Source organism: Mus musculus, chromosome 12, assembly GCF_000001635.26.
Source record: "Mus musculus strain C57BL/6J chromosome 12, GRCm38.p6 C57BL/6J".
NCBI lineage: Eukaryota > Metazoa > Chordata > Mammalia > Rodentia > Muridae > Mus > Mus musculus.
In genome coordinates this window covers 105541505-105564984 of record NC_000078.6, presented here as the reverse complement: position 1 = coordinate 105564984, position 23480 = coordinate 105541505, and the positions used below count along the sequence as shown (strand labels likewise).

At 51.1% G+C, this 23480-nt stretch overlaps 1 protein-coding gene across 1 annotated transcript in view; it reads right to left on the bottom strand.

Moving 5' to 3' along the window:
* The window catches only part of Bdkrb2 (bradykinin receptor, beta 2), a 32073-nt gene extending 30260 nt beyond the window's left edge, over nt 1-1813 (bottom strand). Inside the window, exon 1 of the mRNA NM_009747.2 lies at nt 1737-1813. The gene's annotated coding sequence lies outside the window, so the exon portion shown is untranslated. The remainder of the gene's footprint in view (nt 1-1736) is intronic.
* Nucleotides 1814-23480: the final 21667 nt, after the last annotated feature.

The following is a 23480-nucleotide window of genomic DNA, read 5'->3' as shown; positions in this document are numbered from 1 at the left end:
ACGGGGTGCTCACAATGTCAGCTTCCCAAACCAGCTGCTTTAACTTGACATCAGGCCGTGTGTTCTCAGTGCTCTCAGTGTGAGCACTGCAGCTGTCCATTCAGCAAACCTTTATTCATGTATTCAGCAAATAGCGGCTATGGGGCCCAGTTCTAAAGCAGTCAACTGTCCATCCCATGATTGAGATATAGAGGTGCGGGTCCCACCTTCATTCTGGAAGCCGAGCCCCCTTGGCAATCTATATGACTCTCCCTCGACCCATGTGGTCCCTTACAGGCCACACCTGAGCAGCAGAGAAGGGTAGCCCTAATGTCACTCTAAGACACCCTGAAATTCTTGTCCAGCCAGTCACTGTGTTAGCAGAAGTCAGACGGTCCAGTTATTCTGGGTTTGATCCCGTTTGCTTGGAGCAGCATCCTTACACAGGCTCAGTCAATCCATCTTTTCATTTTTTTAAAGGTGACACAGCCCGCCTCCCATGAAGTTATGGGAGTCCCTTGGCAATGTAAGAAGGACTTGGTGAAGTTGTGACCTTCTCCAGACTCAGTTTCCCCATCTGTGCTGGGGGCCTTGCAGGGTGTGATTACAGGGGATTTTTCTTTCCCCCCTAACACATCAAGCGGCAGTGCGCAAGTTCAGGATAGAGCTGTCATGGACTCCTAGGGTCCACTGCCAGGCAAGCACAGGAGTTTTTCCACTTTTAATATTTTCTCCAGCCCCCCTTTCCTGCCTGCCCCTGCCCCGATCCAAGCGGAGGAAAACAGCAAACTCCGCTCCCGAGTCTCACAACTGTGGGGGTGTTCCCAACACCCACACTGCTGTTAGGGCACAGCGGGGGACCAGATTCTCTACAAGCCCTTCTCTGACACAGAAGGGCCAGGAGTTGTGTCTGGCATGGCACCACACCCACACTCGGCAGAGCTCCTGCTTCCTGTGGAGGGCTGGAGAGAGCCACAGGCAGCCTGTGACTCAGGAAGGCGCATTCTAACCTGCCTAACCCGCGAGCATCACTGCTGCACCCAACACAGAGGCCACGGAGCTACCAACCAGCAACCTGGGTAACGCAAATTGCACACGTGGCGCGCCGCGCCGCCGTGGGGAGATCGCATTTCTGTCTGCATTAAAAGGAGCCGCCGAGTCTTCTTTGTGGCCCTGGTCCCGAGATATAAAATCTTCGCCAACTATGTTACCCATGGGGTAAAAGCGGAGCTGCGATTTGAACCCAAGACAACACACCAAGCTCACCCATAAGCACTACCTTGATGGAAGAACAGGGCAGGGGACACTAAGTATTTGTGGATTAAAGCTGCCACCACTGGCCCAGATGAGGCGCAACAGACAAAGTCTCCTTTCTGTATTAATCTCCGCCAAACACTTTGCAGACAGAGAAAACAAGGCCTAGAGACGTGACAGCGACTCTCCGGGGGTCACAAAATACCATCAGTGGCTCAGTGAATAAAAAGCCGGACTCTGGACACCTGTCCTGCTGCCTGGCGCTCACTCCTTTAGCCCATGGTGTCTACATGAAACCTATAAAACTCAAACCACTGGTCGCTCACAGGGAAAAGATGAGCTGGAACAGGCAAGGCAAACCCCCTGCCTGTAAGCATCTGTAATCCTTCCTCGCTTCATTTCTCAGACCTAGGGGAGGAAGGAATCTTCCTCCAGTTCCCCGAGACTCAATTTCAGCTGGGATAGTTGCGCTCTCCATTAACGAGCCCATGCCGGAAACTCACCTTTTCTCAAGCGAGCCGGTTCTGTGTTGTAGGGAGTCCCTCGGTCCAGGTTCAGCGGCTGCCTGACACGCCTTCCCAACAGCCCTACTATCCACTCCCCTGAGGAGCGAAGCTGGAGTGGCACGGGGAACAGCTCATCTTTCAAGGGCTGGCCGGTGATGTCATCACTCTCCTGGGCACCTCCCCCCTCCACCTCTAGTCCAGATCAGCTCCAGGCTCCCTCCGGGATCAGCAGCAGTTCTTAGCGGTGGTGCTTTTGGACCTCCTAGCTGCGGAGGCCAAATCAGGATGGCCACAGGTTGTCCCCCGTGGGTGCAGACCATGGTCGGGTCCCGGAGCCTAGGCTGGTAAATGTTTCCCCTGCAGCTCGAACAGCCACGGAGACCACGTGAATGCCTGTGTTTAACACAACACTGTTTACCGTGACAGGGTCTCCTGAAGTGATTGTTTTGCTCCTGAGTTTTAGGTGCAAACAGTGGGCATTTACAGAGGATGTAAATAGAAGGCAGCCAGTTGGGATGGAGGGTTTCTGAACGTGTTTTTTATTTTGCTTTGGCCGTGCACAACTCCCAGGGGTGCTGAGGCAGAAACTAGGATACAACTCAGACAAGGGACACACTGCTGGCCAAGTCCTTGAGTGAGCTGTGTGCTGGCCCCTGCCAGATACGGGACTTCCTCTGGGGAATTTAGAAGCAGTTTCTTCCTCTCCTTCTAAGCTCTGTCTTTTTTCATTTTCTTTGAAGATCTGCTAAAGACCCATTGCGCTTTCCTCTCCAGATGAGAGGAGGATGCAGGGAAGATCAGAGACCAGTCCAGAGAGAGCCTAGGGTTCCAGGAATGCACACAGACAGAGCTCCAGCAGCTGTCCCCCTGTCCCTGACCAAATAGGGATGGGGCAGCGGCAGAGGTCGTGAATCCAACCCTGTCTTGGCTTCAGACTGACTGAAATGAGTCAAAGCTCTTGTGACCTGAGTGTCCCATTGCCCCATCTGCACCTCTGGCCTGTCTGACCACAGGGAGCTTCCGAGGCATGGGACCTCTGGTCCACTTGGGTGAGTGAGCCTGTGATCTGGCTAAGATGATGCTGTGTGCCTACCCACTCGTGCAGGGGAAACCACCACAGCCCTGAAGGGTCACAAGGGAAGGGTCCTTCATGAGCTTTGCAGAGCAGACAGAAGCTGAGTGGTGATTCACAGAAACCAAGGCTGCAGGGTCTAGAGTCAGAGGTCTGCTTAGCTCTCCATATTGGGAAGCAGACTCAAAACCAAGAACAATGCCCCCCCTCCCCCAAAGCCCCACTATCTTGCCCTCATTCTGTAGAGTGCTGGTTGGTCTGGAGTGACAGACTCCGTTCACGTTCCAAACTCTTTTCTTGCTGGGTTTTCTGATGGGAAGCACTTGACCTTTTCACCTCGAAGCCAGATCCTCAGCAGCTCGGAAGAGTCCTATACCACGAGAACATCAGAGTTGATAATTCCCAGGTTAGCTAGCCCCATCTGTCACCCCGACAGAAGCTGCCCCTACTGGTCTGACTTGCTGTCGTGAACGCTAGTGTGGCACTGGAAGAAGTCTTCTCTTGTAAGTCACCTGGAGTTATGTTGTTGTGTCCAGCTGTCAGACGAATCTAGAAAACTTATAGACACCCACACCCCTGTTTATTGACACTAATAATGAACTGTTCCTCCAGCTAGCCACCTATGTCTTTATGCCACTCCCTGCCTCCTTCCTCTCTTCCTCCTCCTCTCCCTCCTTCCTCCCCACTTCTCTCTCCTCTCTCCTTTCTCCACTGTCACCCTCTCCTTTCTCTCTTACACCCACTGGTTCATCTAGCCACCTGTTCATCTCAGGCATTCATAGGCAGCAGAAAAGGAGGGATGGGCGTACGTCCGGCCAGTCCCTGAGGGCAGAGCAGGCTGTGCAGTCATTTCAAAGCGCTCCTCCTTACGAGCTGGTAACTGGTCCTCTCTGGCTTTGTCTGCTTTTCTCGCCTTGCTTTTGCTCTGAGCAAATCTGGCTCAGCTCTTTCTGAAAGCTCTCTGAGGTGGCTGCCTCTGACGTCCTCTGCACTGTGTGTGCTTGTGCGGGGGCTGCAGAGGGAAGCTCAGTCTGGGCAGGGCTCCAGCCTTCAGCCCTCCACTATATTCAGAGAGGGCAATGGAGGGGGCCAGGTGTTCCTGTGACACTCCTGTAGCCTCCTCACCTAGCTGGGGTCCTTCACACAACATACAAAGGTTCCCCTGTGCCCCACTCTCCTCTAGTACAGTTTCCAGCCACCTCAGTCCTCTGTGCCTTAGCCCCAAGATGCCCTCTCAGCTCCCAAGTGTGTCAGGATCACATCCAACTGTGGGCTTTTGCACTGGCTGTGATCTCTGCCCTGGATGGTAGTCCCTGGTTTCTGGAAGGCTGTTTGGGGACATCCAATATGTTTGTCCAGGTACCATGTCCCGTGTGTGTCCACCAACTCCTGCATCTCCTGCACCAGCCATGGGGTTTTTCTTGGTGGGCTAAGATCCACAAGCAGGGAGCCCCATCTTTTACTGCTATTTATCACCCATGCCAAGTGGGCACCCCATAACTGGAATGAAGAAGGGAAGAGTCCCCCCACCCAACCTAACTGTGTGAAGGAGAGGCCAAGTAAAACAGAACCGCATAGAGCAGGATACCAATACATTTGTGAACGTCCACCTCTCTGCTGCAATGTTCCAGAACATTCTCTGTGTTGGTGGGAAAGAAAGACGTCCCCAAAGCTTCAAGAACTGGCCTGTGATTTTGTCCAGAAATCAATGGTTGGTTTTGACCAGAAAGCTGTGACTGGATATCTATCTATCTATCTATCTATCTATCTATCTATCTATCTATCTATCTATCTATCTATCTATCCATCTCTTCTACCTGTCTGTCCATCTACATATCTACATATATGTACACATATCTTCTACTTAGCTGTCTATCTACATATGTACATGTATTGAAAGAATTTATTAAATCAGCTTATGTTGAAATAGTAAGAACAGCTCTCTCACACACTTGAGAGCCTGAGAACTGAGTAGTTTTTGCTCCTTAAGACCGGGCACCTTAGCAGTTCCAATCTGGTACTGAAAACCCAGATGGTTCTTGAAGAGCCTCTGGACTCAGTCTACTATGGAAGCCTGGAAATTCTATTCTGGGTCTGATATCATTGAAGGAATCAGCAGCAACAGGGTAAATTATCCCAGAGGCACGAGGGAGGCCAATCAAGAAGAGGGTCTTCTCTGCCCATGTCCCCCTACACTCCTCTTTTAATCTGGACTGCCCAGTAGTTGCTACCCATTTGGGGGGAGTTTCTTCCCACATTAATTAAGGCAATTGGGACCAACTCTCCACTGAGGTTCTCGACTCTGGTGATTCTAATTTGTGGCAAGTTGCATCAGACCCACACATCTGTGTCGGAATGCAAAGGTCGGTCCTGACTTTGGATCTTAGGGTTTAAGCTATCAATTTGTCTGATTGCCACCTTGTAACACATTCAGCAACCCCCACAGTTGGTTCTCTGGGCCTGGATACTCAACAGGGATCTCCTGCCCAACCCTGAAGGGGCATTATGGGACACAGAGTTGGTCCTTGTTCATGGAGATGGGCACTCTCCGGACCAGGCCTTCTTTAAGCATGTGATTACACTATTCCACTATCTTTACACAGCAGTGAAGGAAGCTGGATGAGGAAATGAAGGCTGAGAGAGGCTGGGAGACAGCTCAGTGGGTAAAGCACTTGTCTCACAAGCTTAAGGACCAGAGCTTGGTACCCAGGATGCGTGTGAAAGAGATGGATGCTGTTGTCATGGCCTGTGTTTTAATCCCTGCACTGGAAAGGAGGGGAAAGGTGGGGGTCCCCGGGGCTCCAAGACTAGCCAGGCTAACCTACTTGGTGAGTTCCAGGCCAGTGAGAAAACTTGTCTGAAAAAAAGAAAAGATGGACTCTGCCTTTCAGAAAATAGCAGTGATGATTGACCTCAGGCCTACCTGCATGCACACACCTACTCACTCAAAACCTGAGAGTAGACATAATGTGTGTAGTTCTCTATTGTTTGAGCTCTACCATAAGATAAAAATTGAAAAAAATTTCAATGGCTTAGTTAGGGTTCCCATTTCTGTGAAGAGACACCATGACCATGGAAACTTTTATTAGAAACAAAAACAAAAACAAAAAACCCAAACATTTCACTGGGCTGGCTTACAGTTTCAGAGGTTCAGTCCATTATCATCATGGTGGGAAGCATGGCAGCATCCAGACAGGCATGGTGCAGGAGGAGCTGAGAGTTCTACATCTTCATCTGAAGGCACCAGAAAGGGATCGGATGTGCTCCATGCTTGGCATAGCTTGAACATTTAAGACCTCAAAGCCCCGCCTCCACAGTGACACACTTTCCCTAACAAAGCCACACCTCCTCTAGTATGGTCACACCTCCTAATAGTGCCACCCCCTCAGACCAAGCAGTCAAACACATGAGACTGTGGGGGACCATAGTGTGTGTGTCTTTGCATTTAGGTGTGTGTGTGTTATAACTGGCTTCTTAAGCAACATGCATGATATTATACGTCCATCATGTTACACATGCTGTCTTACACTGTGAATTTCTTCTATTTCTTCTGGTTTTAGTGCTGATTTAATGAAATGCCGTGATGAGGCTCAAATCTGGATCTTGTTTGGCGAGCGTTGTGCCCAGTTGTTCACTGGCTCTCCCCTTTCTGTTGCTTAGTCCTTCTCTTCCTTTCTCAGAGTTTGACCCCAAGACCTTATGCACAATAGGCAAGGGTTCTACCACCCATTGAGCCGTAGCCTTCAACCCTTTGCTGTTTTCCATACCATGACACCCCCTCCTCCATCAGCCATGTTTTTTGAGTGAGGGACCTGATACGTAGTACGTGACATGGAGGCCAAGTTCACCTGTTTTTCCCTTCTCGGCCCGGAGCATTCCTCCAGCTCTGTACTGTGTTCTGCCCTGGAACTAAAGACACCCAAGAACAGATCTTCTCTCTTCTATCTCTGTACTTAGTATGAGCTGTACTTAGCATAAGTGGGTGTCCAGTGCTGGGCAGGCACCTGAGCAGGAGGCCTGAGACAGGGTCTCTGGCCATTGATGTTACAGGAAGTGCATCTTCTCTCAGAGTCTAACGCAGGTTCTGGTGAGGATAGAAAGCATAGGTCAGGTTAGGGCACCCCCAACCTCAGACTCACTTTGAGCCCCTTGAGTCAAGTACCCCCACTTCTATTTGAGATCTGGACGAATCCTCCAGGGAGGTAAGTTATACTTACACCTGAGGTACTGATGGGTGACACCAGGGAGAAGGGGTGAAATTGCCAAAGTTTGGAAGGTACACCCCACCTCTGACCTCTGTTCCTTTTATACTTAAAGACTGAGATGTGTACACAAGTCTGTTCTTGCCCCTGAAGCAGTTATGCCTCATAGTTAGGGATTCCTGTGCACCCAACAGATACACTGGGCTCCTTGCCCAGGCCCTCTGCCTTAACACTGGGAAGATGATATGTGGGCCCCTTGCCCAGGCTTAGGAATGGATTGTAAATGAATAAACTCGAAACAAGTGAGGTTCTAGCAATTCTTGGTGCAGGGGTAAGAGAGGACAGGTGTTGAAGATCTATCTGTCCTCTGTCTACCTCTTCTGCTTCTCTGGGAGGAGGATGCAGGCATGCCCCTCTGAGGATGGTAGACCCATCACTAGCAAGGCCTCCTCAATACCAGGCAGCTGCTGCACTTCCCAGCTCCGTCCGGCTTGTGCTGCTGCCAGCAGGCAGGGAGAGGCAGTTACTCACTTCCTGAGGCCAGTGCACTGGCCGGGGCCTTTCCAAGCTGGGAAGGGCTACTCAGGGGTATAGAGAGCCGGTTCCCAGCATCCCGCTGACCTAAGCCTGATGCTGCTTGGAAGTACCAGGGAGCTGATCTGCCTGGGTCCTCATGCCATCTCTTCCCTCATACTTGGGATCTTCGCCCAGCTGTCTGACCACCGTGGCCAGAGTCCTCCCCAGGCCCTCTCAGTCTCCCATCCTCTTTATCTGAGATTGAGGCTCAGGAAGAGGAACCCCTCAAGTTAGTAGTGGAGCGCAGCTTAAAAGGGACCTTTGGGGACTTCTCCAATGGCTCGAGGGACCTATAACAGAGGAAGCAGGGGTGGTTGGCTGGAATGTTTGACATGTGGATATCTGAAGGGACTTAGAACACTTCCTGCCTCTTTTCCCTCCTGTCCCAAATTCAGACTTTATCCTCCTGACCACCGGTGTGGTGTGCAGTCAGGAGTCCTCTGTGATCTATGCACAGCCACCGGTCCTGCCTGTGTGCCAGCTGGCTTCTTCACTGCCCAGGTGTCCTGGGCTCTAAATCCCCTGCTTCTCTTGCTCCCAGCATTCACTATCCCCCTCCCACTTCACTCCCTCACTAACCCATTCTCTCCCAACGCAATGTCCCTACCATTCTGGGCTGGGCCTGTCTGTGCCCTCTTTAGTACCAGGACTTGTCATAATCCGGGTCCTCCTGCCTCCTTGTCACTTGTCATTGGTAATTTAGTATACAGAACTCCAGGAGCCAGTCCTTCCATAGTGTTATAATCAGCTCTGCAGGCTGTGAGATTAGATAAGGGGGTTGATAGCAGGCCACCAGCAGAGTGGCAGGCATGTGGCTGGTGGCAGACAATACCAACACAGGCCTTGACCTCAGCCCAGGGTGGCCACTGATAACCGGAAGGGACTGGGGACCCCAAGTCCCTGTGGGAGCCATAGAATAGCAACACACCCAGCCAGGAGGCAGGGACCAACCTCACTGCGTCAAATCTCAATTTTGGCAGAAGTTGAAAGCACCGTCCATTGCCTCCACTGAGAAAAGAGAAATTCAAGAGACAGCAAACTGTCTTTCTGTCGAATTCTGTGGCGTTCACAGCAGTGGGCACCGTCACTTCTGACTAGCTTCCGAACACTCCACCAGCCACAAAGGAGCCGGTGCTCATTAACCACTCACCCCACTTTACTGCCTGTCAAGGGCTCTGTCTATCACTCAGCTTTTGTCTCTGCAGAGTCACCTATCCTGCATATGAAAACATCCATCGTGGGAGCCATCGTGCCTAGCTTCATACAAAGTTCACCCACATCTTAGTATCTATCAGGTTCTAACCTTTTCAAGTCTGTTCCATGGTGGGGTCCCACCACTCGGAAGCTGCTTGCTCCTTCTGACCTCGGTTTAACTATGCTCTGTGAGACCTGGCAGACTTAGCTCAAATCTCTTCACTCTTTTGGCACTCAGGCAGGTTTATAGATAGGTCAGCTCTGTGCTTAATGGTGGAAGGAGCTGCCAGCTTGTGGCACCTACCAGCAACTGAAGTGTTTTTTTTTTTTATGTCTTTTATCCCGCATTCACGGGTAGGTAAAGAGCCTGCTGACTCTGAAAGGAGACTTTAACCAAGGTGATACTGTTTCCTCTCCATCAACAGCTTTACATAAGAACTTTGTGGCTATCTGAAGTGGCTCCCACAGTAGATGCACTGACCTTATTCCTAACTGGAGAGGGTGAATAATCTGTCCAACTCAGCCTAGCTCACTGGTGGTATTGAGATGGAGCAGGACCCCAGCCATGCTGATCTAGTGCTCTGCCTGCCTCTGACAATGTATCTCTTTCCTCATTGTACTTTCTCGGACTTGGTAGGACTTCAAGGGGCTACCTGTTTCCCACTGTTCTTTCCATTTCAGGCAGATCCTGATTTAGCCCCAACTCAAGGCCTGGGCCTCCCTGGGAGAGAAGCATTCTAAATGCACAACATTCTGGCCGCATTCCTCTGTCAGAAAGGTGACGTCAGGGGACCCATAGGCCAGGAGGGTGGGGGTTGGGGTGGGAGCTCAGGAAGCCAGATGCCCTTCATGGCTGAGCAATTTCCCTCACTTCACCTTCAAAGGCTCTTTGAGTGTGCCTACAGCAGCTCCCTGGATGGGTAGCTCAGCCACAGGCATCCCGAGGCAGCCACAGGACCCTCCAGCCCCCGCCCCAGCCCCCGACAAGGTACCCTCATTGTCCAGTCCTAAGTGGGGAGCAATCTGGTCCAGCCAGGTCCTTCCAGGTTGAAGGTGTTGCTTCTATGGGAACAGCTCTCAGGTGGGAGTTGTCATGCATGCCCTATTGAGGAAGCTGAGGCTCACAGTGGTCAACAACCTGCGTCCATCGCTCCACAACCACCAAGTGCCAGGGCTCAGCTGCCCTTGCCTGGGGTGTCCTCGCAAACCTTGCTTGTTTCTCATGGCCCCTATGTTGCTTCCATTTTCTACCCCACCCCACCCCCATGCCAACCCCATAGCTGCTGAAGTTCAATGTTTTCCTTGACTATGTAGGAAGTTCAAGACCAGCCTGGACTACATGAGATCCTGTCTCAGAAAAAAGAAAACAACAACAAAAAAATCACTTCAGCAGCTATGTGGAAGAGAAGAGGTAGAGGGCGTGGAGAAGGCATGGAGCCACGCTGGACCCTTGTGTGGGCACAGGGGGTCTGGGAGATCCCCTGAAAGAGCATGGAATGTGGGAAAGTACCTCAGAAATGAAACCCAGGTTGCCAAGAGGGTTGCCTGGGGCTCTGGAATACTGCTTAAGGCCACCCATCCTGTCCTCCTGGCTGGATCAGTTCCAGTGTTTATCAGTGGGTCACGAAGGCGGAAGTTCTGAGAGGGTGGGGGAGGGGCACCCTGGGTCCCAAAGTTAGGGTAACACTGAGCAAGCACAGCCTGTAGGTCCTGCCCCATAAATAGACACTACCTTCCTCCAGGTCCCGTCAGAAGCCGAGGGGGCTGAAGTGGGAACAGATCCAAGGCTATCTGATGCCAGAAATAGCCAGGGCCCCCCAAGCTGCCCAGACAGGTGGGTGGTAACAGCCACTTCCGGGCTCCAGGCTAGGCACTCTTCCCAGACCAGAATGACTCAGGAAAAAAGAAAAGGTGACCTCCTCCTTCCCCTGGAGCCACCTTTTCATTCTGGGGTTTATTGAGGGACATTCTGAGCACCAAAATGGAAGCAAGAGTGAGTGACGGCATGCTATGGCGCCTGGCAGAGGGAAGTGTTGGATGGTTGTTCTGATTGAATCACCAGCCGGTCCCTTCCATTCGGAGCCCGCAGAATGCAGAGAGGCACTATTGTGTCTCTGGGGTTTCCACAGTGACCCAGTGCTTGCTGCCAAGGGTGGAGTTGGGTGACCCAGACGGGGGTCCTAGAAGCTCTGCTCAGAGCCTATGCTACTGCGAATGTTAAGAGATCTGAGGAGCTCAGGTGTGGCACTGGGTACCACGTTGCCTCTAAAGCAGGACATCAGGGTCCACTTGGTGCCACAGTCTGAGGAGGGCCCCTGGGGTCTCTCTCTCTCTCTCTCTCTCTCTCTCTCTTTGGTTTTTCGAGATAGGGTTTCTCTGAGGAGCCCTGGCTGTCCTGGAACTCACTTTGTAGACCAGGCTGGCCTCGAACTCAGAAATCCGCCTGCCTCTGCCTCCCCAGTGCTGAGATTAAAGGCGTGTGCCACCACGCCCAGCTTGTGTCCATCTCTCTTAATGGCTTATGGTTCTCTCTCAACTGGGAAATTCCAGTCGTCTGTGTATACCCCAAATGTGACAGACGCTAGGAGAATATTACCATCCTTCAAGGGTTGGGTGTGAAATCTGAACTCAAGAAGCTTATGCAGGGAGATGAAGAAGGTCAATAAGAAAGGTCCCCAACACCCTTGCTCGGGGCTGTAACTACCTCTCATGGTGTTAGCTCCTGGGCCTGGGATAGAAACTCTCTGCTTCCTATAACTATATATGTGTGTGAGTGTGTGTGTGTGCATATGTGTGTGTATGTGTGAGTACATATCTGTGTGTGCATGTATGTATGTGTTCATGAGTGTGTGAGAGTAGGTGTGTGCACATGTATGTGAGTGTATGTGTGTGAGTGTATCTCTCTCTTTCTGTGTATGTATGTGTATGTGAGTATGTGTGAATGTATCTGTATGTATGTGTGCGCCTGTGCATGTATGTGAGAGTGTGTATGAGTGATATCTGTTTAAATCATTGTCCCACTTATAAATTGGCCTACTTGTTTCAACGTGGATGAGAGTTCTTTACTGAGAACTGCAGGTCTTTTATCAGAGAAAGTTCTGCTTCACAAAGATTTCCCTCTGAGCTTGATTGTGACGTTAAAATGTTTTATTAAATCCTATTTATGTAACGGTGTGCAAGCATGAAGTGGCACTCATGCGAAGGTCAGAGGACAACTTGGGGAAGCTGATTCTCTTCTGCCACAGGGGTCCTGGCCTGGAAGCAAGTGGTCAGATCCTGATGTGTTTGGTGGTAAGAGCTCTATGTATGGTTCATTTTCATAAACACCCTTCTTTTTGTATAGTGGGCATAATATTTTATTCTTGTAAGCCTTTTCTTAATCAGTGATTGATGGAGCAGGGCCCAGTCCATTGTGGGTGGGACCATGCCTGGAGTTTGGGTTCTTATAGAAAGTTTGCTGAGCAAGCCATGAGGAGCAAGCCAGTAAGCAGCAGCCCTCCATGGCCTCTGCCTCAGCTCTGCCTCCAGGTCCCTGCCCTGCTTGAGTCCCTGCCCTGACTTCCCTCAGGGATAGACTGTCACCTGGAAGTGTAAGTTGCCTTGGTCATGATGTTCATCACAGCCATGGAAACCCTAACTAAGTCATTAACTTATTCAAAAAAAAATCTTATATTTTTAAATTCTTTTTAGGAGTCAGCTCTCTTTTACCGCAGCGCTGGGGGTGGGGGTGAGGGTGGGGGTGGGGGTGGGGGCGGGGCGGGGGTTGAACCCAGGTTATCAAGCTTTCAAGACAAGTGCCTTCGCCTGCTGAGCAATGTCACTGCCTCTTTAGTAACATTCAAAAGGAGTTTGGGGAACAGTCAGAAAACCAAGAAGGGGTACATGTGTCATTTTCCACCCGTTTGCACTTCTGCTCTGATGGCCCACGGCTCCCTGCTTTGTATGAAACCTGCTCACTGCTCCCGTGAGGCCTTCTCCACCCTTGCTGAGGCCTGGACGCCTCTCTCTACCAGTCTGTGTCCCTTGTTGCTTTTTTTCTATTCCGTATAGACCAGACATCACGAACTATCATTTTGACATAGAGTCACACAGCTCAGTGCCTTAGTGCCACTGTCCCCTGGGAACAGACAGCCCCAGTTGGGCCTCCCCTGCCTAGAAGAACCTCCGAGGAGTTCCCATTCCCAGACCCTATTTCCTCTCAGACTTTCTGGCTCTCTTTTTTCCCCCCCTCACCACCCAAGCTGGCAGCTTTCCTGATTACCTCGCAGAGGAAACCTCAGTCCCTGGGGGAGGCGCCTGGTTGTTCTTCACCCCGGGACTGTTCTGCCACTGTCTCTGTCCAGACCATGCACCTGCTTGTCAGGATGTGACCTCATGGTCCCCAGCCAGCAGCCCAGGAACCCATCCAGGAATGCCAGCCAGTATTGGAACAGAACAGGCTTCTAATTTTCAGAATAAAGGCTCCTGGCTCCAGTCCTCTCTTCTTAGCTCACCCTGTTGCTTCATTTGCTGACTTCAGGGGTGATGCTTGTGGTATCTTCTGATGGTTACACAGCAGAGCAGCACCCCCAAGAGCCACTGGGGTCCTAGGAACCCTGCTTTTAACGTTCAGATCGCAGGATGTATGCGAGAGAGCTGGGCTGACTGAACTAAGTGCCAAGAACACAGGAATGCAAGCTACATCATCCTGGAAGCCGGATGTGTAATACCACTGTGTGGCAGGGCCCGAGGCCCCAGAGATGCTGGAAGGCTCTGGTCCAGGCCTTCTGGTGTCTGGTACCTTCTTGGATTGTGGCAGCAGGACTCTTTTCTGCATATGATGCCTACTGTGTGCCTGCCTGTGCCCCAGTTTCCCCAATTTTAAGGACACAGTCACAGCAGGTCTTTATTTTAACTTGATTATTTTTTTTCCCACAAAAGCCTTTCCTCAAAGGATATATTCCCATGTTTGGAGAATTAGTGTGGATGTGACCACTGCTGGAGTAGTCTCCTGGGAGAGTGTCCACTTATTAAGCCACATGAGACAACATTAGGGCATCCTAATAATATTTTTTATGGGGCTGGAGAGATTGCTCAGAGGTTAAGAGCACTGGCTGCTCTCCCAGAGGACCCAGGATTAATTGCCATCACCCATCTGACAGATCACAACTGTCTGTAACTCTAGTTCTAGGGGACCTGACACCCTTGCACAGACATATACTCAGTCAAAACTCCAATGCACATTTACTGAGTTGTAAAAAGAGGGTATTTTTATTTATTCTTTGAAATTCCATACATGTATATATAATGTGTCTTGATTGTATTTAACTCAAAATAACCCTTCCAACTCCCTCATACTTCCCCAATATCTGTATGTCCCCCCATTATTCTCTGTTTTTGTTTTTTCCACCTAGTTCTGCACAAGAATGTGGGGGTACCCCCAGAGCATGTGCATCCTACCAATAACAACTTCTCTGAAGAGGAACTTCCCTTTTTGTATCTGTTCTCCCCCCTCTGCACCTGTCCTCCCCTCCTGCACCTGTCTTCTCCCTCCTGCACCTGTCCTCCCCTCCTGCACCTGTCCTTTCCTCCTGCACCTGTGCTCCCCCTGCACCTGTGCTCCCCTCCTGCACCTGTCCTTCCCTCCTGCACCTGTCCTCCCCCTGCACCTGTCCTCCCCTCCTGCACCTGTCTTCTCCCTCCTGCACCTGTGTTCCCCCTGTTCCTGTCCTCCCCTCCTGCACCTGTCCTCCCCCTGCACCTGTCCTCCCCTCCTGCACCTGTCCTTCCCTCCCGCACCTGTGCTCCCCCTGCACCTGTCCTCCCCTCCTGCACCTGTCCTTCCCTCCTGCACCTGTCCTCCCCCTGTACCTGTCCTTCCCCCTCTGCACCTGTCCTTCCCTTCTGCATCTGTCCTCCCCTCCTGCACCTGTCCTCCCCCTGTACCTGTCCTCCCCTCCTACACCTGTGCTCCCCCTGCACCTTTCCTCCCCTCCTGCACCTGTCCTTCCCTCCTGCACCTGTTCTCCCCTCCTGCACCTGTCCTCCCCTCCTGCACATGGCCTCCCCCTGCACCTATCCTCCCCTCCTGCACTTGTCCTCCCCTCCTGCACCTGTCCTTCCCTCCTGCACCTGTCCTCCCCCCTCTGTACCTGTCCTCCCCCTCTGCACCTGTCCTCCCCCCTCTGTACCTGTCCTCCCCCTCTGCACCTGACCTCACCCCTCTGCACCTGTCCTCCCCCCTCCGTACTCTGCTGTCTTCTCTCAAACTGGCTACACTTCTGCCATGGGAATTCCCTTGCATACTTGCTTACCACAGGGGTCACTGTTCTAGAATTTAACTTCCTACCTATCAGATTCTTGCTGGTCTTTTCCCGACGGATCCTAAAGTCTACACCTGGTACATAACAGATCCTGCAGTTATGGCTGGTGTATAGTTTGTAATGGCTGGTGTATAGTCGGTAATGGCTAGGGCTGGGGCTCAGAGCCTGGATCCCTCTGCCTGTGAGCTGTTTTGAGGAATGAGTGTAGGATCTAGACCCTCTGTCCACCAAGTGTTTATCTACATTCTCTCTCAGAGGGCAAGAGGTCCCTTCCCCATTCAGAAATAAAACTTTAACGTGGTGTATGGAGTCTCAGAGAGGTCAAGAGACTTGGCTTTCTTAAATCTCTCACAGATATGGAGTGAGTCCTGTGGAGGCAGGAGAAATGCCTCTCCATCTAGGCTTGAGTCTGCCAATCCAAGGTGTCACCCATGTGACCCCCATACTGCAGTTATCTGTCCTGACAGCTCTCTGGAGTCCACCTCACCTTACTCTCCCTCCTCCCCGTAGTTTAGGGTGTTGGTACTCAACACTCCTGCACTGAGGGCAGTCAGTCTCCTGGGCTTTGAGGGCAACCTGCAGTGGAAAGCCAGGTCCACCTGGCTCAAATTCTGCCTGGAACGTGAGTCTCCAGAAATCTTTTATTTCCTCTTCTGGAAATGCAGACTCCAAGATGGCCTGGTGCAGTGTTCCCACAGTACTCTAAGTGCCTGCTTTCCTGGTCACTGTGACATGTCCCATGTCTGTGTCACTGGAAACTTCCGGAATGGATTTCCTGTGTCCACAGCACCCTGAGTCAGTGCTGCAGAGGCCAGGGATGGAGCCAGCTAGGCCATGCAAAGGGCAGCTCTTCCCAGCGGCTGACCCTGCTCTTTCCCTGGTCTCTAACCGCAAGGTCACCCTGCGGTCTCACCGCAGCTCTCCATAATATTGCTCATTTAATTCATTTATTCTCCAGGGCAACATCAGACCAGCTCAAGGCCTTTCATTCTCCATGGTTAGAGGGTGGGAGGCTTGTGCAGATCCCGAGGGCTTGGACACCTGCTCTAGAGAAGGCTTCCCACGGATTAGAAGCAATGCCCCCAAACTGGTGCATGCTAGGGCAAACCAGCCAGCCAGCCCATTTCCCCACAGCACAGGATTCTAAGCTGCCGTTCAGCAGAACCTATTATGTAGAATTTAGCATAAAGCTTCCTATAACTGTCATTGAGCCCTCAGAACATCTCTGTAAAATAGACGCTATATATTTATATTCTCCACTTTATATTGTGGAGAAACTGAGGTTCAGGGGGGGGGGGCAGAAAGTCACCTCAAGTCACAAATGTGCGAAGCAGTAGAGGCCATCCTCCTTGGGTCCTACAGGGACAGTACATGGGGACAGAAAGTGAGACTGAGGTTGCTGAGTCTGCAGCTTGGGGTTAGGGGCAGCTTCTTGGATGGTATCCAGACCTTCTGGGCTACACGGAGTTCTTGGAATGAGGTTGTCATCAGTATGTACATAGATGGCCAAGAGCCAGGAGCAGCTCAGTTGTCTGAGTTAGGGTGGCAGAGGTATGGGTTAGATGTTCCCTAACCCTGGGCCCTCTGGGAGAACAGCAAGTATTCTTGACCATTTTGCCACGTATCCAGCCCCATGGGGTATTTTGCTCCTACAATACCCCAGTAAAACAGCTGAGGGGAGGAATGGACTTATTTTAGTTCATGGTTTCATCATGCTGGGAAGGGCAGGGCCAAGCAGATTAGCTCATCGTCCTAGACAGGAAACAAAGTGGGCCAAGGCATGGTATAGCCTTCTAGGACACACTCCCAGTGACACTTCCTCCAACAGTCCCTGTCTCCCATAGTTCCAGTCCCCTTGTGACAGAACAACAGATTTTTGTACCCATTGATGGGTTGGATCATTGAGTAACTCGGAGCCCTAATGAGCTCATTGTCTCTGGAAACACCATCTGTGCTCAGATCCACCTCAAGGTGTGAGTTGACAACACCCTGAACATCTCTAATCAAGGCGACCATCCAGGTCAACCATCACAAAGTGGGTCAGATCCCAGAACACATGATTCTGAGACAGAAACTCACAAACACATTCTTCTGTGTCTGCCTGTCTCCTGTGAGAGGTACTCAGGCCACCCCTCTGAGGTAGCCAGTGGCAACACATGGCCACCAACTGCAGCTGGACGCACTTTTGCAGGAGGGACACTGACTGAATCACCAGCATGAGAGAGCATGCACTAGGCTGCGCTCCTTCCAAAGCAGACAGAGAGGGAGGGTTTGTGTGCAGGACATCAACTTAGGGGTGACCCTGTGGGAAATGGAGGGGCACGGAGAGACGCCAGGAAGGAGAAAGCTGTGTAAAAACATCTTCTGAATCTGAGATGGCCAGGGATGCTAGGAGCTGCCTAGCAACAGGACCTAGCAGGGAGGGAGTTAAACCATCTGAGAAATGTGGGCCAAGGGACTTACAGGAGGATGGTTTCTGCACTAGGATTTCCATAGAGCCTCTGTCCCCAGTGATTCTTTGCTGCACCCTGTGAGTGCCCCTAGGGATCATGAGCTGCAGCTGCTGGGATGCTCAGACAGGAAGTGAGGGACACCACAGCACAGCTCAGAGCCTGAGCAGAACAGAGCCCGGTCATGTCGGTGTTGGCTGCTTCAAGCAGGTGAGGCCAAATACCTGGGCCAAGTCCCTTTCAGGTTCTTGTCACCACCCCATGCATTTATTTCCTGGTGGCCTCTGTGGCTTTCTTCTCCTCGGGAGCTTTTCAGTGTTGGCTTCTGCTGCGGCTGTTGGCTCTTCTGAGACTCAAGTCCGAATTTTCCAGCCCACTTTCCAAAACGGATGGGTGGTTCCCCTCACCTGTGTGGAGCATCAGTGACCGATCTGCTAACCTGTGGGTCGAACTTCCCTTGGAAGGCTCAAGATGCCCGTTTTGACCTCTGGCAAACGTGATCTTAGAAACCGAATGGATCAGGGCACTCCTACTCATGGTCCCAGAGAGACAGAAGGCCTTTGCCGAGGGGGCAACTCTTGGGGAGGAGGACAGGGGTCACTAGACCTTAGCAGGTCCATGTCCTGAGCATGGTTTCTCCGTTGGAAGAGAGGCCAGGGTGAGGGGACTCAGTCTGTCTCTGACTCAGGCATGACGATTCCCACGTGGCTAGGAGCTGGAAAAACACTGGTATCATCAGACCAGATGAATTTCATCCCGGTGATGAAACAGAACTCAGACCCCAGGAAGCAGATGAATGCAAAGACTTTGATTCTCTCTCTCTCTCTCTCTCTTTTCTCCCTTCCCTCCTACTCTCTGTGTTTCTTTGCCTTTCTCTTCTTTTCTTCCTAGATCCTCGTTGGTTTTTCAAGGCCAAGATGCAGAAGAAGAAAGTGAGTGTGGACATCACACAGCCACAGGATTCCTGACATCCTTTGCCCAGTCACCAACTTCCCAGGGTAGCAACCCCGGGCCACAGAGGTTACACAGGCAATTATTATCAGTGAGTTTACTCACCTCTGCCAATAGAAAGCAAACAGGGAGGCTGGGATGAGACCCGGAAGCGTTGGGAATGAGGTGGGTGGGAGAAAGCGAAATCTGGGAGGGGCGGCAGCGCCTATGAGGGTGAAAGGTCACGGGTGGGGTTGCCGGTGTCGACAGCGTGCTTTCTGTAAGTCATCACTCAAGTTGAGCAATGTGGAGGAATTGATCTCAGTGTTAGCCATGCAATCAAAGTGTGTGGTCCAAGAAGGCAGAGCGCTCCCTCTGGACTCAATTAGAGGCACCCACGGGAATGACAAAAGACACCATCTGCTCAGTCTTTTAAGATGGAGCTCAACCTGCTGTGTGCCCCAGGCACAGGCAGGGGCTCCAGTGAAGCTGGCTTTCCTGGCTCTTTTACAGGAGATGTACAGTTTTGGGAGGGACAGGCTTCAAATGTGCGTGATTACAAAAGACTGTTGAGCCACTTCTGGGATAAGTGTGGCGTGAGATCGTGAAAGGAAGTGACACTCAGTTGCTGTCGTTAGAGCCAGGTTTATTTGAGGAGCAGTGGGGATAGATTTCCAGATGAAGCAGCTGTGCAAGGCCCCTGTGACCCGACTCCTGAGCAGCTCATGGGTGGATGAAAATAGCAGCTTGTCTATGAGAGCCAGAAGTTTAAAGCGAGATGTGTGGGGTCCAAGGGGTGTTACAACCAAATCTGGGTGCTCAAGTGAGGGAAAAGTGTCAAAAAGCGATGGAAAGGGACTTGGACTTTGTCCTAGGGGTCTGAGAGCTCTGACAGACCCAGAGGGTGGTGTGTGTGTGTGTGTGTGTACAGGGTTGTCTGTGTGCACACATGCATGCATGTGTGTGTGTGTGTGTGAAAGAGAGAGAGAGAGAGAGAGAGGGAGAGAGAGAGAGTCAGGGCTCTCTATAGAAACAGAACCAATTGTATGTGTGTGTGCATGTGTATGTACATATACATATACATACACATACACATACACATACACATACACATACACATACATATACACATACATATACATACATATACATACATATACATATGGAGGCTTATTGAAAGGAATTGGCTCATGACTGTAAAGGCCAACAAGTCTGAAATCTGTAGATGGGTCACCAGGCTGAAGACCTGGTTCAAAAGCTTCCTGCGACAGCATTCTGTCTTGCCCAGGGACCCTGGTGTTTTGTTCTATTGGGGCCGTCAGCTGATGGGACAAGTTCCACCCACATTACAGAGGGCAATGTGCTCTATTCAGAGCCTGCTGATTCCAAAGCTACTCACATTCAGGCTAACCTCACAGACACATCTCGGGTAATAGCAGACCACATAGCTGGGCGCCAACGCCTAGTCAAGTTGACCAGGACACTTAACATCAGAATGTTATCAGTGGAATGTGTCACATGATCAGAACTGCGTTTCTGGGACCTCATGGCTATGGTGGGAAGAATGTGTTGGTACAGGGCCATGTGGAGAAGTGGAGAAAGGAGTGGCCCCCAGGAGGGGTCGGGTGTCTGGAGTGAGGATGAGAGATGGAGAAGGACATCCTACTCTGACTGCCTCTAACGGAAGCACTTGCTGAAGAAATAGGAGCAGAGTGAGGATGCTAGGGTACTCAAGATGCTAGGGTACTCAAGATGCTAGGATACCCAGGATACTAGGGCACCCAGGATGCTAGGGTACTCAAGATGCTAGGGTACCAGGGATGCTAGGGTACTCAAGATACTAGGGTACCCAGGATGCTAGGGCACCCAGGATGCTAGGGTACCAGGGATGCTAGGGTATTCAAGATACTAGGGTACCCAGGATGCTAGGGTACCTGGGATGCTAGGGTACTAGGGATGCTAGGGTACCCAGGATACTAGGGCACCCAGGATGCTAGGGAACTCAAGATGCTAGGGCACCCGGGATACTATGGTACCCAGGATACTAGGGCACCCAGGATGCTAGGGTACTCAAGATGCTAGGGTACCCAGGATGCTAGGGTACCCGGGATGCTAGGGTACCAGGAATGCTAGGAAACCCAGGATGTTAGGGCACCCGGGATCCTAGGGTACCAGGGATGCTAGGATACCCAGGATGCTAGGGCACCAGGGATGCTAGGGTACCCAGGATGCTAGGGTACCCAGGATGCTAGGGTACCCAGGATGCTAGGGTAACCAGGATGCTAGGGTACCCAGAATGCAAGGGCACCCAGGTTACTAGGATACCTAGAATGCTAGGGTACTAGGGATATAGGGCACCTGGGGTACTAGGGTACCCAGGGATCCTCCATTTTGTGGATGCAGGGATGGGTGCAGGGAAGATTGAGTGAGGAGTCCAGATTCCCAGTGACACAGGAAAGCTACCGGTGCTGGTAACTAACTAAGCACATTACTCCATCACTGCGTGGGCCCTGTCCCATTTCCATAATGACAGAAGCTCCTCACTGAGCTTCCTGTCTCTTGAGTGGCTGGTGCGTTGGTAGAATGAATCATTATCTCCTGGTTTCTTTCCAGGACTCAGAACCACACCCATCCTGGCAGATTCCACAGAGCGCCTCCTTTACTAACACCGTCCTCGGTGACTTCTCTCTTCCCTCAAGTCCCACAAACAGTGTTTATTATCTAATTCAACAAATGGCTTGTTCATTCCTTGATTGTGCTTTAATTTTTAAAGGCTCACATTGAAGTGTTCTTTATGGGCAATTGATTTCACATATTTTATTTAAAAGGTACAGCTTGCCAGGAGCAGTCAGACTCAGCCAGGCTGCAGGAATAAGAACGTCTGCTCTTAGGCAGCAAAGGTTTATCTCTTGTTCGAATCACAGGGGTGTCCTTCTTCAAGCTGCGGGCTGGAGCCCCAGGTCTCTTCAGCTTTCCATTTTGTTTTTTACAATCGCCTTGGTCCATTTGGTCTTCATGGCAGTCTAGAAAGAGAGAAGGAGGATTCTTTGTGAAAGGCTTCAAGAAGTAGTCACGCTAGAAGCTGGAATCGCTTTCTCCTACATCAAAGCTGGTATCGCTTTCTCTTACATCTGATTGGCTGGAATATGATCATGTGGCCTTGTCGAGTTGCAAAGGAGGCTGGGAAATAGATTTTATGGCTTATTTGTGAAGAGAAAGAAATGGGTATGGGTGAATCCCAGTGGCCGTGAGACTGGTTATTTTGCCAGTAAGAGTGTGGGGCCTCAGCAAGGAGAGATGAATGGTCCAAGATCACAGGGCTACGAAGGGGAGGTGTGTGGTCCAAGATCACAGGGCTACGAAGGGGAGTGTGTGGTGGGGTGGGGAGGGGCTTGGGATGGAATGTGAGCCTAGACAGTAGCATGCAGCAGAGTGTTCACATTAAAACATTAAAATGTAAACTGAGACAGGAGGAAGAACAGTGTTAGTTCATGCCCACTTGCATTGGTTACATGTTTATAAGCGTGCACCCATACACACACACACACACACACACACACACACACACACACTCACTCACACTCACACACTTTCACAGTTCATGTATATACATACACACACATTCTTAAAAGGTAAACTGGAGGAAACACACTAACTATCATCGGGTGGTCACTTGGACTACATCTGGCTGATATTTTCTTTCTATGTTTAATATTTTTTGAGTGTATGCCTGAGTGTGAATGTGTACATGGGCATATGTGCAAATGCATGCATGTGTGTGGGTACCAGACTCCAGCAGAGCATCTTTCTTGTCTGTTTGATTGTGAACCCAGCCAGTCCCAGCTTGAAACCATCTGTAACTCTGGGAAGGGGATCCTATACTTCTTCTGACCCCCTGGGCGCCTGCATGCATACAATGCACATATATACACACAGGCTCACACACATACACAGAAAGGCTTCAAATGTTGTCTCTCAGGACAAGTGAAGACAGCATCCTTATCGCTGATACTGATTCCTTCATCTATGGTCCCCTCTCTTTTCCATGTTCAATGTGTTCTTTGAATGACTGAGTCTGTCCTTTCATTTATTTACCCCATGAGCTCTGACCAACAGTCTGTCAGCCAGGTGCCAGCATGGCCCTGGATGGCACAGAAGGAAAGAGACACAGAATGCTGACTAAATCTACGAAGCCAGAAACAAAGTCAACAATGGATGGAGCAAGTGCATGGCCAGTGGGCTAGGACCGAGAGGGGCCTCAGTGATGGGTCGTGGGGGTTTTGGAGTGGATTCCTGCTGCCACTACGGCACTCCAGCAGGACCTGCTGTGAGATGTGGTCATGAGGGCTCTGAAAGATGTGGGCGGAGGGCATAGAAGCCCAAGGCACACCAGGAGCTTGGGGACCAAGATCTGATTTAAAGCCTGATCTAGGTTCAATCCAGGACTCATTTTTAGAACTCCGTTTTTGGGCTGCAGGGTAGCCTGGCAGCTGGGATGTTTCTGTGGTGCCTAACTGCCAGGGCTCTTAAGGCTCCGCCTGCACAACTATGCCTCGGGCCCAGGGGCTCCCCCAGCTGTGACTTCTGGGAACACCACAGTCTTTCAGACAAACAGTGGCTCAGATTGATGATATAAGGACCACAGCATGTGAGCAATGTAAGCCCGTCATGGTGGCCAGCTATGGTCACTTCTCAGAGCTCATTTGGGATAAGGACAGCTCCTCCCTGACTTTCTATGAGTGGGTGTGGGACATACACAAACATGCACACACATGTGCTACCTGCTGTACACTGTCACACATGTTTGCATCAAGTGGGCAGGCCTTAGTTTCCCACGTGTACGCCTGTTCATATGAAGATACCCGGCTCACAAAAACAGTGCACAGAAACCTACTTACTCCCCTGCCTTCTTGCCCTCTGTTGAGTCTAACCAGTCTTGGGGACCATGTCAAGTGCTGGGATCAGGTGGGTGGGGAGCTGTTGGGAACAAAAAAGGGGGGCCCTGGGAGGCCTGG